Source organism: Nomascus leucogenys, chromosome 16, assembly GCF_006542625.1.
Source record: "Nomascus leucogenys isolate Asia chromosome 16, Asia_NLE_v1, whole genome shotgun sequence".
In the NCBI taxonomy this organism is placed as follows: domain Eukaryota; kingdom Metazoa; phylum Chordata; class Mammalia; order Primates; family Hylobatidae; genus Nomascus; species Nomascus leucogenys.
In genome coordinates, this window is record NC_044396.1 from 41,159,170 (window position 1) to 41,174,246 (window position 15,077).

The 15,077-nt window shown below is 40.9% G+C and overlaps 1 long non-coding RNA gene; it reads right to left on the reverse strand.

Annotated features, from left to right (window-relative positions):
* LOC115830622 overlaps nt 1-15,077 on the reverse strand; it is a 195,867-nt gene that overhangs the window by 148,164 nt on the left and 32,626 nt on the right.

Genomic DNA, 15,077 nt, shown 5'->3' on the forward strand with positions numbered 1-15,077 from the left:
GCTCAAGTAATCCTCCCACCTCAGCCTCCTGAGTAGCTTGGACTACAGGTGCATGCTACCATGCCTAGCTAATTTCTTTTTTCTTTTTGTAGAGATAGGGGTCTCACTCTGCTGCCCAGGCTGGTCTCAAACTCCTAACTTCAATCAGTTCTCCTGCCTCGGTCCTACCAAAGCCAGGCACAGTTTTGAGTGTATCTCAGGGATTACTTCATTAGACAACACAATAGCCTTTGAGGAAATTATCATCATTGTTCCCACTTTACAAATGAGGTGAATGACACTGGGAGAGGACACACAAGTTGTCCAGAATCATTCTGCTGTGAGGGGGTGGAGGTAGGACTTGAACCCAGGGATACAGTCTCAGGACCTCGGTCACAATCGGTTCAGCACTCAGGACACTAGCCCAGAGCCCACCTGTTCCCACCGCCCCTACTTCCCACCTCTGCTTGCCCACCTCTGAGCTTCCTCTTCTCTGGCCTCTCCCTGTTTCAGTGTTGCCCCTCACAAAAAACACTACTCTCTACAGCGAGCAGAGGCAGCTTTCTAAAACATAAATCCCACCGTGTTTCCCCCTCTCCGCAGAACAACACCTACAGGCTTCCCCTTGCCCCAGGAGGCCCTACTGTCTGTCTTTCCAGCCTCACGGCCCCTCTGTCCAGATCTGGCCCCTGTCTGTCTTTCCAGCCTCACTGCCCCTCTGTCCAGCCTCACTGCCCACTCCAATACTGCTGGGCTTCCTGTTATTCTGTCAATAAGTCTTGTTTGTTTTATCTCAGGACCTTGGCACTTGCTATTTCCCCTGCCTGGGATATTCACACAATCAGAATCACAGGACAGGACCCATCGCTTCATCTGGGTAACTGCCATGTCACCTCCTCAAAGATGCCTCTGCCTTCCCTTATGTGAACTGTATGAAAAGCACCCCCATCAGCCTCCTCACCAGCCACTTCCTTACCCTGTTTTTATTTTCTTCACCAATTTATTACCTGATATTGTCTTATTGTTTGTACTTATTTGTTAATTTGTTTATCAGTTTACCATTGTAATGTAAACCCCATGAGTTCAGGGACTGTGTGTCATTCATTATACTGTGTTCCCAAGATCTATAAAAGTGCCTAGAAAATAGCAGGCCACAATAATTACAGGTTGAATGAACTGATTGATTAAACGGTTAAAATATCCTTAGGATAGGCCTGGCGTAGTGGCTCACGCCTGTAACCCCAGGACTTTGGGGGGCTGAGGTGTGCAGATCACTTGAGGCCAGGAGTTTGAGACTAGCCTGACGAACATGGTGAACCCCATCTCTACTAAAAATACAAAAATTAGCTGGGCGTTGTGGTGCATGCCTGTAATCCCAGCAACACGGGAGGCTGAGGCACCAGAATCGCTTGAACCCGGGAGGTGGAGGCGGAGGCTGCAGTGAGCCGAGATCGTGCCACTGCACTCCAGCCTGGGTGACAGGGCAGGACCCTGTTACACACACACAAAAAAAGGTTTTACCTTCTAGGTTGCATGCCTGGAATCTCTGCTACTCGGGCGGCTGAAGCACGAGAATCGCTTGAACCCGGGAGGCAGAGGTTGCAGTGAGCCAATATCGGTCCACTGCACTCTAGCCTGGGCAATAGAATGAGACTTTGTCTCAAAAAAATAAAACTTAAAAATTAAAAAATTTAAAAATATCCTTAGGGTAAATACTAAGAAATTGGAATCACTACCAGATCAAAGTGTATAAACATATAAAGGTCATTGATGTATGTTGCAATTTTCTTTCTGGAAAATGTGTATGATGAATATTACATTAAATTTTAATCTTCGAAAGCATTAAAGAACCCAACTAATTACAATATCCCCAAAAGGGGGGCAATGGTTTAAACCGTCCAACCCATACACCAGTTAGTGTTTGGTTCCATCTCTTGGACCTTATTGTGACCAATTAACAAGTTAAGCAAACCTGACTAAACTGGTACTATTAGGGGGTGGGGAGAACGATCATGAAAATATGGTGCTTGAGCCTGTAGCCCCTGATCACCTTCCATTCCTCAACCTACGACTCCAACCTCAACTAAGAACTCACATCTGGAAGGGGGAAGCAAATGACTGCCTTGTTTTCTTGACCTTTTAAGTATTTTGATTGACTTTGTAAAAATTAGTAGTCTAGTGAAGCTTATTGACAAGGTATCTGAGCTAGTATTTCTGCAGGATTATAACATCATTTTCACTTGGGATTTTAGTGTTAAGATAGGGTCTTGTCTATTTCTCTAGCTTAATAGGCTTCAGATTTCCTATATACATGATATTTGCTTTCTAAGAATATATTGCAGTGGCAATCTCTTGGGGGAAAAATTCTAACAAGTTTTACATGGAATTCCTGCCTCTTGGTACACACTTAGCTGTGTTTCTTTTTTCATTAAGCATCCCTAACACCCAAAAATAGATGAAAAAAACCTATTTGTCATAAAAAATACCAGTGTCAGAAAAACTGCTGTTTAATTTCTAAAAGAAGGAAAATAGTCTTAAATGTTTTGACAGAGAACAAAATTCACAAACAAATGGAGAATTTGTGAATAACAACAAAACTTGGAGAAATGTTACAACCCAAAAATGTTCACCAGCTGCTTAGAAATCAAAATTCTGGAGTTTCTTGTGGATCATTTAGTTCCACAACACAATGATTAAAAGAATCAATAGCAAATGGAGACCTAAAAAGAGAGAATATATTAGTTAGGGTAGGCTGAAGTGATATTAACTAAAGGACATCATGTTTAAATATGATGGATGCTTAGTTTTTTCTGTATAACAATCCAAGGAAGAGTTGTTGGTCAGTGAGGAGCTCACTGCCACATAGTGACTCAGGGATCCAGGTTTCTGCATGTTGTGGCCACATCATTCCTTACAGTCTTCAGATAACCAAAGAAAAGAAACTTGAAGATGCATACATATTTCAAACACCTATAAAAATGCCTGAAAAAATAGTGGGCAATAACAATAACAGGATGAATACACTGATTGAAGAAAGAGTAGTTAAAATATCCTTAGGATAAATATTAAGAAATTAGAATCACTACCAATTGGAATCAAAGGGCATAAACATATAAATGTCCTTGGTACCTACTACATACCACCCTCAGCCTGGGTGGGGCACTCTTCTCCTCCTCTTACATCTCCTCCTCTTACATCCTCTTACATAAGAGAAACAATCACCTAACCATACCTAACAGCAAAAAGAGCCAGAAAGTCAGTCCTTCGCTTGACAACCACACCCTAGCAATCACGTTTGCTAAAAAAAGGAAAAACAGATTCTAGTGACCGAAAGCCATATCTGCCAGACATCAAAAGATATGCACTATTTAATAATGTCTATTGGAATCTGAATGAAAATTATATTTCTATGATGTGGTAGAGACTGCTAATTGACCTCCAAACAAATTCTTCTTCTTTTTCTATTGTAATAAGGCCCCTAAATTTTAACCAGGCAAATGGTCTCCCAGACTAAAGACACTTTTCCCAGCCTCCCTTGTAATTAGTTGTGGTCCTGTCACTAAGTGCTGGCCAAAGGGAAAAGAGTGGAAGTGGAGTATACTATTTCTGAGTCATGCCCTTAAGAAAAAGAGAAATACTCTCTCCTTCCTGCTGACTGGATTGTGGATGACGTGGTAAGCCATCTGGTACTGTGTTGATGAGGGCAAAACCCTTGGTATCATTGAGCAAAAAGATTCAAGAAGCCCAGATTCTGACAACATACCAGCCTACTTATGCCCAGACAGGTAAATGAGAGAGAAATACACTTCTATCTTGTTTAAGCCACTTTTTTTTATAAATCTCCATTACAGATGCCAAACCTATAACTAATACATATGGCAAACAATATGGAATTCTGTTCATCCCTGATTCAACATTTAAAATGTCATAAAAAGGGAAAGAAAAAAGAAACTTGGCTGAAGACAGAAAATATAAACGTATTGATTCCAGTCATACAACACGATTGAACTAGATATTAGTGGCCTTTTTCATTAAATGTGTGACTATCAAAGGTGAGATAATAATAAAAAATAATCGCCATCCCTGCTCAAGGGCCGAATTCATCCTTAGGATGTTCATGAAAAATGCTCCATGGTTTATTTAGACAATTGCCTGAAAATGCTCTGGAGGGTTCTCTGTGTTTCCCTAGAATAGCATGTGGCAGTATTTGCCAAGGAATATTCACCTAGTCAGATCGATGCAGGTTTCAGATGCCATTCACAGCGCGTGGTCAGCCACTCCTCACAGACATGCATGTGCACACACCCACCAGGTTAGCTGTGAGAGCTCATGCTCCATGGGAACTACATCGTAAATAAAACCCCAACCAAAATAGAAGCATCACTTTGGTTTTGCATTGGGGATTGTTGTAAGAGATGACAAAGACCGTTGCTATTCAGGGTTGAGGTGAGGGGTCTAGCGTCTAATAAGGGACTTCCTGGGACGACCAAGACAAGGTAAACAAAGGGCCAAAGTAGGTTAAGCTCTAATAAGAAAGACGCAAACACCTAATGGGAAATTTCTTTGATATTTAATAAGGATGTTTATCAGGCAGGCACATGTGCGCGTGCATGCACGCATGTGTGTGTGTATGTGTGTGTGCATGCGTGTGACTCTGTGTGTGTGTGTGTGTGCATGTTCAGGAGCAAAGAGCTAGAACTGCGTAGAGTGGGGAAGCTACAGCCCTGTTCTAGTCCCATGATGTACCCAGTGGTCAAGGCTTCTGGAGTCTTGAAGGAGCCACACATGCATGTTTAAGCATTCTGGACATTCCTTAGACAAAACATAATTACAAGTATACAGATTTTGAAGTTAATACTCAATGTTACTGAAATAATCACTGCTAGCATCAAGCAGGCTTCCTCATGACTGCCTGCATCTGGGACAGATGGGCTTTCCTTGCACTTCTGACTCTGTAGGTTTGAGGGTCCCTTTCTATCATCACCCCTTGCCTTCAGAGGCTCTTACTCATTGTCTCTTGTCCTTCCTCTCTGAAGTTGCTAAGAGGTGACCACAAAACCTAGTTCCCTACTTACGTAGATCCCCACCAACTGATTTTTGCATGTGTGTACTGCAATAAGCCAACTGATCCAATCTATGTAAAAGGAGAAATATGTTTTTATGTCTTAATTTACAAAATGTAGTGGCTTTTATAGTAGGGTAATGCTTGGGCTCTGGAGTCAGATAAAAGTGGATTAAAATCCTAATACAACACTAGACAACACTTATGTGCCTGCTACTATGTATATAAACTCATGAATCCTCAAAATAATACTGCACGGTGGTTTTACTGGTATCCTATTGTTTAACAGGACTTGAACCTGTGCAATTCACTACTGGGCACTATGCTGCCAACACTGTGCTCCATCACTGCCTCCTGGCTCTGTGAGCTGTGTGCTGCTCGACTCTTAGCTTCCTAGGTAAAACAAAGGTGAATAATGTAGCATCTACTCCACAATAATATTGAGAGAATTTAATGAGCTAGTCCTAATCAAAGTTCTGAAAGCAGCTCTTGGCATATAGAAAGTGGCCAGTAAATGGCAACTAAAAATATACTGGTTTTTGCAAACCAGTCATTTGGTTACTATTGGACATCAATTGTCAAACATTCACTGAAGCCATATAGGCTTTCACATATGACAATGATGCTCTCAGAACTGTGTCAAATCATGCATATGGTGTATGATTGAAAAGACACCAAGATATTAGGTGCTGTTAAAAAAATTACTGTTAATTTTAGTTGTGGCAATGACATTGTGATTATCTAAAAAAAATATCCCTTTCTTGAGATGCATACTGAAGTGCGTTGGACAAAATGACAAGATAAGCTCTACGCTTTTCCAGCATTCCACCAAAGGAAAAGCAATAGAGGAATAAATACAATCATGCACTGCATAATGGCATTCCAGTCAACGACAGACTGCATACACACGGTGATCCCATAAGACTATAGTGGAGTTGGAAAACTCCGACGGCCTAGTGACATCACAGCCATCCTGACGTCACAGAGCAATGTATGCCTCACATGGGGATGCTGGAGTAAGCAACCCTACTGCACTGCCAGTCTATAAAGGTCTAGCACATACTGTTATATACAGTCTATAATACTCGATAATGATAAATATGTTACTGCTTTATGTATTTACTATACTATAATTTTATCATCATTTTAGAGTATACTCCTTCTGCTTATTTAAAAAAAAGTTAACCATATAATAGCCTCAGGCAGGTCCTTCAGGAGGGATTACGGAAGAAGGTATTGTTGTCATAGAGATGACAGCTCCACGTATGTTGTTGCCCCTGAAGACCTTCCAGTGAGACAAGATGTGGAGGTGGAAGATAGTGATATTGATGATCCTGACCCTTTGTAGGCTAGGATTTTGCAAGGGTTTTGGTCTTAGTTTTTAACAAAAAAGTTTTAAAAATTTTTTTAAGAGTAGTAAAAATTTTAAAAACAGAAAATAGCTTGCAGAATAAAGATGTAAGGAAAAATTATTTTTATTCAGCTGTACAATGTGTTTCAATCTAAGTGTTATTACAAGAGTCAGAAAGCTAAAAAAAAGTTAAAAGTTTATAAAGTAAAAAGTTACAGTACACTATGGCTAATTTATTACTGAAGAGAGAAAAATTTTTTATGTATTTATTACAGCCTAAGTGTCCAGTGTTTCTAAAGTCTACAGCAGTGCACAGGAATGTGCTAGGCCTTCACCACTCACTCACTGGCTCACCCAGAGCAACTTCCATCCTGCACCTCCATTCACAGTAAGTGCCTTGTACAGGTGGACCATTTTTAATATTTTAGAGTGTATTTTTACAGCACCTTTTCTATGTTTAAATATGTTTAGATACACAAATAGTTACCATTGGGCTCCAACTGCCTACAGTAGCATGCTGTACATGTACAGGTTTGTAGCCTGGGAGCAAAACAGCCTGGGTATGTAGTAGGCTGTACCATCTGAGTCTGTGTAAGTACACCGTATGATGTTTGCACAACAACAAAGTCACCTAACAACTCATTTCTCAAATCGTATCCCCATTGTTAAGTGACACATAACTGTATAGCAAAATGTTTATGGTTATGAAGCTGGGTAATGGGTAGTATGAATGTTTATTGTACATACCTGAATTTTTTGAAAATAAAAAATTAAAATGATTTTTTAAAACACCATGAAAAGTTTTGTACAGCTTATTCTTAAAACTCCCTTCAGCAGAATGCTGTGTTTTGGGGGTACCCAGGAGTTCTGCAGAGGAGCCTCAGTTATGAGGTCAGCACACAGTTCCTAGCTCTGCCCACTTTCAGCCAGAGCTGCCCCGCTTGCACCTCCTGTCCTTAGTGGAAAGCCATATGAGAGTTTGTTTCTGGGAAAAGAGGGGAAGGGGTCACACGGCTCAATCAGCCTGGGAGACAGAAAGTGACATCCTCATTTTCCCCTTTCAGAGAGTAAGCCCTCCCTCCTCCCCAAAGCCCCCACTGTTGAATCTCATGATATCAAGTGATATCACATACCACCTCCAACTTATGGTTACTTATCAACTCCCAATCATCTCCCCTCATTTCTGGAAGATGTTAGCTCTTGCTTTCTATTGCTGTGACCACCTCCATCCTGTATTAATTTTTGGTAATGTCAGTGCCTGTGCAGGTGATGCTTCCCACCCCTGGCATCTTGGTTTCCCCTCCAGTGATCTTGTTATTCACCCTTTCTCAGGAGCTCCGTCCCAGACTCAAAGCCAGCAGACTCCACACAAGCCAATTTCATGCATCCCACTCCCTGCTAGCACCTCCTCCAATACCCCCACCCCAAACCCTCCTAGGCCACTGGACAACTTGCCTTTTTCACTGACCTTCATGATCTTCATGTCTTCACCCTCCTCTTTTCCTAACATAAGTTTCAGGGTCAGTTATTCTAATACATGCTAATACATTTCTTAGATATGCCCCCACCTCTGTTGCCTCTCCCTCGCTATGTTGTATTTGTTTGGTAGAAGCATCCAACCCTATGCCTGCTCCATCCCCGCACCCATGTAACTGAGCAAGGCTGGAGAAGCACCCACAACCATGCTGACCTGGCTCCCATAAATTCAGGAGCATGCATCTCAAGTGGGGCCTCCAGGTCACAGGATACAACATCCTCCTGGGGTGTGTACTCCTCACACTCCAGGGCAAAGAGTTTTCGCCATCATTCTGTTTCTTAATTCTCTAATACCTCCTTGCCTTCCTCTCTCTCAGCAGACGGTCTTGCTTTCTACTTCACTGAGAAAATTCAGTCAATCCAAAGATAACTTCCAGAGGCTCTGTACTGGGTTGAAGAGTGCCCCCAAAATCCACGTCTACCAAAAACCCATAAATATGACCTTATTTGGAAATAGGGTCTTTGCAGATGTAATGGAGTTGAAATAAGGTCCTACTACATTAGGGTGGTCCTTAAATCCAGTATGACTGGTGTCCTTAGAATAGGAAACAAAATACAGAGACATAAAGGAGGCACATGAGGAGGAGGATCATGTGGAATGGAGGCAGAGGCTGGGTGATGCATCTAGAAGCCGGGGAACACAGAGCAGCACTGGCAGCCGCCAGAAGTGGGAGAGGCAGGAACACACTCCCTCGGAGCCTCCAGAAGGAAGCAGCCCTGCTGGCATCTTGGTATCAGACTTCTGGCCTCCTGAACTATGAGAAAATCAATTTTCATTTTTTTCTTTATTTTTTTGTATTTTTTATGTTCCAGGGTACATGTGCAGGATGTACAGGTTTGTTACATAGGTAAACGTGTGCTACGGTGGTTTGCTGCACAGATCAACCCATCACCTAGGTATTAAGCCCAGCATCCATTAGCTCTTTCTCCAATGCTCTCCACTCCCCCGTAGCCCCATGACAGGCTGCAGTGTGTGTTATTCCCCTCCCTGTGTCCATGTGTTCTCATTGTTCAGCTCCCACTTATTAGTGAAAGCATGTGGTGTTTGGTTTTCTGTTCCTGCAATAGTTTGCTGAGGATAATGGTTTCCAGCTTCATCCATATCCCTGCAAAGGACATGATCTCATTCCTTTTTATGGCTGCATAGTATTCCATCATGTATATGTATCACATCTGTGGTACTTTGTTATGGCAGCCACAGGAAACTCACAGACTCCACTCATGCACTTACCCGAAGGCTGCAGAAGTCACAGACATTTCCTCCTCATGTGTTAACACAAACCCTCCGGACTCCTAGTCCAAACCAATCCTCTTCAACTTGATCCTGTCTCCTCTCACTCAGAAACATCCTCTTTTACTCTCTCTTTCTCTCTCTCTTTATCCCCCTCTCTCTCTCTGCCTATTTTTAATTTGGGCAGTATCATTCCCAACAGCATATAAACATGCTGTTATTTCTCTCATCTTAAAACCAAAATGACAAAACAAAACAAAATCTTCACTTGACTCCACTTTCCCTGCAGCCATCAACTCTTTTATTTGCTCCCCTTTGCAAGAAAACTCCTCCTTCCCCAAATCCTCTCTCAAAACCGCTGCCTTAGTCTTTGCCTCCCATGAGGCTTCCCTTACCAGGGCCCCCAAAAACCTTGACTTGCTGGATCCAAGTACCTATTCTCAGGCCTTATTTTATGAACCAAGAAGCAGCATCTGACCCAGCTATTACTCTTTCCTCCTAACTCTCTCTCTTCTCTTAGCTTTCAGGACAACACACTCTGTTGTTTTTCTTCTTAGTCACTGATGGTTTCTTCTCAATTCCCTTTACTGGTTGCTCCTACTGGCCTCATCCTAACTGTAGAATGCCCCAGCAGAATGCTCCTTGGTCCTCTTTCTTCTTTATCCCCAATCCCATGGTGATGGCACAGATTTAAACACTCTCCGTATGCCAACAACTTCCAAATGTGCTTCTGCAGCCAAGACCTTTCTCCAGCACTCCACACTCACATCGACTGCCTATTTCGTATCTCCACTAGGATGTCTTGCACGCACACCAAATCAACACGCCCGGACTTCACCAGCTCCCCCGCAGCCTTTCCCGTATTAAGAGAGGCAACTTCCTCCCGTTAATTGCTCAAATCAAAAGATAAGAAGGAGCCTTGCATCTACTACTTTGCTCACATCCCATCTTCAATCTTTCAGGAAATTGTACTGGCTCTACCTTCAGAGCACATCCAGATTCTGGCTATCTGGACTAGCTCTGGGAGCACAATCACCCAGGTTTTGCCACCACCATCTTTCACCTGGATAGCAACAGCCCCTTACAGGCCTCCTTGCCTCTGCCCTCACCTGCCCCCTACAACTGATTATCAGCACAGAAATCAAAATTCATCTGCTCAAAACCTGCAATGTTTCCCCATACTATCAAAGTACAAGCCAACACTCTTACGGTGACCTCTAAGGGACCGTGTAGTTCATTGCTGTTTCAACTCTCTGACCTTCTCTCTTTCCACTCCACCTACACACAGTTCAACACAACGGGATCCTTTTCTGAACATACCCAGCTCACCCACCACGAGGCCTCTGTGCTGGCTCTTTCCTTTGCCCATGACACTTTTCTCCCAGGAGGCTGCTCAGCTGATTCTGTGGCCTCCTTCAAATATTTGTGCAAACCTCACCTTCCCTATGTAGCCCACAATGACTACTTAACACTGCAAATTGCTTCTCACTCACCCCCAGGGTTCTTGGATTCCCCTATCTGCCCTACTCTTTCTTTCCATCTATAGTACTCATCATCTTCTAAAATACTTGTGGTTCACTTATTTATTACTGCTATTACTGATGGTCTGTCTCCCTGCACTAGAAGCCAAGCCCCTTGTGGAGAGCGTCTTTGTCTCTTTCACTCATTGTGCATCCTAAGCACCTAGAACAGAGCCCGGTACACAGTGAGCATTCAAGCCACACTTGTTCTCTAGGGAGGACAGGATGGGGAAGTTCAGGCGGAAGCCCCATCACTGATCTGGCTGAATCTGAGGTTACATGATCAAATTCTAAGTTAATACATGAATGCCTTTTGTTTCATTATGCCTTCATAAATCTAAGCTCAGTCAATTTGGACTTTGATGGGTCCAGGATTTTCATCCTTATTAAGTACTTAAAATGCAGCTAAACTCTGTTCCCAATTAATTAAATGTGAAACCATATATCTTAACTAATGGTCTCTCTAGGGTTAACACTGATGCCCTCTTATGACAATACATGTATTTAAGAAAGATGCCACATACACTCGAAGGTAGATCAAGGGAGCACCATCCATAACCATAGCCAAATGTATTTTTGAATCTCTATGAGTACACAGAAAAAATTGGTGATGTAGACCACAATGTATTGCTGTATACAACATGGTTAAAATATTTCAACCTAGAAAAAAAATAATTACATAACCTCAATGCTGGCCGTACCCATTCAAGTAAGATTCAATAAAGAACCCACAGGACAACTAGCTTTGTTCTTCTCTGGTGTTTATGCTTCTACCTATAAGTGATTTAGTGCAACACAACCTCACAACCCTAGATCTATGTGGTGACTGATAAATCGCGGTATTTAGTTACTGTTCTACAAGTTGACATGGGCCAAATGATGGGAAGGAACAGCTCCAAGATATAGTGAAAGGATAACATTTCATGTTGTGGTTCATGAGGGTAGTTCAACCTTAGAAAGAGCAATGAAAAAATGCTCAGCATCACTAATCATCAGAGAAATGCAAATTAAAACTAGAATGAACTGTCAACTCACCCAGTTAAAATGGCTTTTATTCAAAAGACAGGCAACAAAAAATGCCGGCAAGGATGAGGAGAAAGGAGAACCAGAACCCTTATACACTGTTGGTGGGAATGTAAATTAGTACAACCGCTATGGAGAACAGTGTGGAAGTTCTTCAAATACTGCAAATAGAACTATGATGTGATCCAGCAGTCCCACTGCTGGATGTATACCCAAGAGAAAGGAAATCAGTATTTCTAAGAGATATCTGTACTCCCGTGTTTATTGCAGCACTATTCACAATAGCAAAGACTAGGAAGCAAACTCTTTATCAATGGATGCATGGATAAAGAAAATGTGGTATATATACACAATGGAATATTATTCAGCCATAAAAAAGAATAAGATTCTGTCATTTGCAGCAACATGGATGGAACTAAAGGGCATTATAATTCGGGAATAGAAAGACAATAATTTGGAAACATAAAGACAGATTTCACATGCACTCACTTATTCGTGGGAGACAAAAATTTGTTTGGGAACTCATGGAGATAGAGAATAAAATGGTGATTATCAGAGACAGGGAAGGGTAATGGGGAGAAGAACAGAGAAATGATGGTTAATGAGTACAAAATACAGCTCAGTAGAATAAATAAGACCTAGTATTTGGTAGCACACCAGGGTGACTAGAGTCAACAATAATTTATCATATATTTTAAAACAACTAACAGAGTGAATTGGAATGTTCCTAATACAAAGAAATGATACACGTTTAAAGTAATGGATACTCCAGTTACCCTGATTAACCATCACCTCTATGTCTGTATCAAAATATCACATGTACCCCACAAATATATAAAACTATAAGGTATCTATAATAATTAGATTTTTTAAAAAAAGAGCAATGAGCTATTTATTGCTAAAAAGGGCATCCATTCTTACAAAAATGTCTGTGCTGAACCGCAAAGTAAGGTGCACGTGCACTGAAAATAATGTGCTTTAAAGTTCTCAAAGTGTTGTGTCATTTTCCTAGTTTAGCCAGGAGGGCAGGCAGTCATGTGAAAAAGAGAGGCAGATCTTCAGGTGTGCACTTAATTAAGATATAATAAATCTTATATACATATGTGACTCAAGCATAAGTTTTTCAAACACTGGGGAGTGTGAAACTTCACCTCTGACTGGTTTCCCTTTGTGCCGTAACTTATCTAGTTAACTACTTAATCTGAATACTTTTAGAGATAATAAAGACTGAGGATTTGGAGAATTAAAATGTTATTCTCCCATTCATTTTTCAATGAGAGAATATCACTCAAATATTGAATGTGCTAGAATTCCTACCTCATTTTCTTGATTGCATCAAACATTGTAATGACAAGCAAAATAGACCTATGTGATACGAGTAAGAACCACAGAGTCATTACGAGCTGCTGCAAGCAATGATTCTGTGTCCCTCATCATGCTTTTAATTGTGTCATAATTCTTGTATTCCATATATTGTACCTCATTAGAAACTTTACTACAGATCAAATGTTGCCACATCAAATAATGCTATCTACATATTTTCTTTAAGAATAAAATCTATTTTTTTTCTTTCTTTCTTTCTTTTTTTTTTTTGAGACAGGGTCTTGCTCTGTCACCCAGGCTGAAGTGCAGTGGCTCGATCTCAGCCACTGCGACCTCTGCCTCCCAGGTTCAAGCGATTCTCCTGCCTCAATCCCCTGAGTAGCTGGGATTACAGGTGTGCATGGTTACTCCCGGCTAATTTTTGTACTTTTAGTAGAGACGGGGTTTCACCATGTTGGCCAGGCTGGTCTTGAACTCCTGACCTCAAGTGATCCACCTGCCTTGGCCTCCCAAAATGCTAGGATTACAGGCATGAGCCACCACGCCCAGCCAATAAAATCTATTTCTAAGACTCCGATGCATCCAAGCTTATAGATAACTATTTCCTATGCACCTTGAAATACAGTTGACCTTTGAACAACACAGTTTGAACTCCAAAGGTCCACATATGCAGATTTTTTTCAACATATATATTACACAATTTTGGGAACTTTTGCAACACTTCAAAAAAAACATGCAGATGGATTTTGTAGCCTGTAAATATTAAAAAAAAATTAGAAAAAGGTATGTCACGAATACATAAAATATTAGTATATGTAGATACTAGTCTATTGTATCATTTAGTACTACCAAAAAATATACACGAATATACTACAAAAGTTAAAGTTTATCAAAACTCACACATATAATTACAGACCATACACGGCATCATTCACAGTTGAGAGAAATGTAAACAAATAGAAAAATGAAGTATTAAAATCATAACTGCCTAAGATTAACTTTAGAACGTACTGTACCACTGTAATAATTTTGTAGCCACCTCCTGTTGTGATTGTGGTGAGCCTAAGTGTTGCTAGTATCTGCTCAAAATGCCATGTGACATTCATCATCTCCACGTGAGCAGCTCCTCTCTCCAGTAAATTGCATTTCATGGTAAAAAGCGATCTCTCATAGTTCTCGAATGTTTTTCATCATGTTTAGTACAAAACCATAAACTTTGAGTAACACCATGGGACCCATACAAAGTATCACTAGTGATCCTGGAAGAGCTCCCAAAAAGCAGAGAAAAGTCATGACATTACAAGAAAAAGTTGAATTGTTTGATATGGACAGTAAATTGAGGTCTGCAATTGCCTGCCATTTCAGACAAATCATCTTGCAAACAGGTGACATAAATTTATGATATTCATTTATACAATACAGAACTATAAATGCATTTTTCATTCCTTATTTTTTCTTAGTATTTTCTTTTTCTAGCTAACTTTATTGTAAGAATATAGTATATAATGCACATGAAAATATGTGTTAATCAATTGTTTATGTTATCAGTAAGGCTTCCAGTCAACTACTACTATTAGTAGTTAAGTTTGGGGGGAGTGGAAAGTATACGAGGAATTTTCAACTGCATGGGAGATGGGCACCCCTAATCTCCATGTTGTTCAAGGACCCACTGAACAATATTGCATTGATCCACAGAGAAAGAACATCTGTCTCCTCTCCCTAGCACTCCCCATATATTCTTCTATCTTTGTGTAAAACATTAGAGGCAAATCCCAATCTCACAGTTAGAAATGTCTTCCCATATGATACACTATCCAGTGTCATCCAGAAGAATCTAACAATTATGGAAATGCCGATGCCTAACATTCATTAAAAAAAAAGTATTAATCTCCTCCTAGAGGCCTGGCAATTGATCTTTTTCCCTGCTTTATCTTTAGACCGTAACATTATGGTTTTGGGGGGTTGACAGTTCAGGAGAGAATCAGCATTCAATCAACACCTATTGACTATGAAGGAATGAATCCTTTCAACGTAAGCTGCACTGAGTGTCAG